Raw genomic sequence first — 1,191 nt, 5'->3', positions numbered from 1 at the left:
CGCTCGCGTGCTCCGCACCACTTGCCCCTTCTGTCTTCTTTTTCGTTCCTGTATTTGTGTCAGCCTTTGACGACGTGGGGACACCTCAGCGCGTGGTGTCTCAATGTCTAGTGATGCCACGCTCTGTGTGGAGAGAAGCCGGAGCAGCCCCTCCTCTTCTTATCCCCTGCTAGTGCCGAGCTACCTGTGGTGGTGACAGGGTCAAGTGCCTACAACGGAGGGTGCGATCAGAGCGATGTATCGCTGCTGATGTCGGCGATCAGACCGTGGATGGCGCTGCGCGAGAGCGACCTGCGACAGTGAACGCGTCTGCACCAGCCGTAGATTAGGCGGAATGCCAACGTGGCGCGAACGTCTCACACCCGGCCCTCTCGCACTGCCCGCTGGTGTGGGGAGCCTGGGCCGCCGTGAGGGGGACGCACCAGGGGTGGCGACCGGCGTGATGTGGGAGCGGCTGTGGGGCGACCTGCGGAGCGGGTGGTGGGTAGAGTGTGCTGCCCAGGCCCTGCTCCAGTAGCGGAGTCGGCGCATGGCTGTAAAACACGCATCTAGGGCTGCTTGGCAGCGCACGATGGGGCCAGTGGCAGGCTGAGGGGGGAGGGGGTCGTGTGGGGTTGAGTTCGCGTTCTATGACGGAGAGCGGCCACGAAGGAGAAAAGCCTCCATCATCATCTCTTCACACCCCTTTCGCTCGCTTCCCTTTCTGTTTCCCCTTATCTCCTCCTTCCTCTCGGACCGGTAGCTCACCCGCGCTAGCGGGTCAAGTGCCTACAACGGAGGGTGCGATCAGAGCGATGTATCGCTGCTGATGTCGGCGATCAGACCGTGGATGGCGCTGCGCGAGAGCGACCTGCGACAGTGAACGCGTCTGCACCAGCCGTAGATTAGGCGGAATGCCAACGTGGCGCGAACGTCTCACACCCGGCCCTCTCGCACTGCCCGCTGGTGTGGGGAGCCTGGGCCGCCGTGAGGGGGACGCACCAGGGGTGGCGACCGGCGTGATGTGGGAGCGGCTGTGGGGCGACCTGCGGAGCGGGTGGTGGGTAGAGTGTGCTGCCCAGGCCCTGCTCCAGTAGCGGAGTCGGCGCATGGCTGTAAAACACGCATCTAGGGCTGCTTGGCAGCGCACGATGGGGCCAGTGGCAGGCTGAGGGGGGAGGGGGTCGTGTGGGGTTGAGTTCGCGTTCTATG

The sequence above is a fragment of the Leishmania donovani genome, chromosome 6, assembly GCF_000227135.1.
Source record: "Leishmania donovani BPK282A1 complete genome, chromosome 6".
NCBI lineage: Eukaryota > Euglenozoa > Kinetoplastea > Trypanosomatida > Trypanosomatidae > Leishmania > Leishmania donovani.
Note: the sequence above shows the minus strand (reverse complement) of the source record.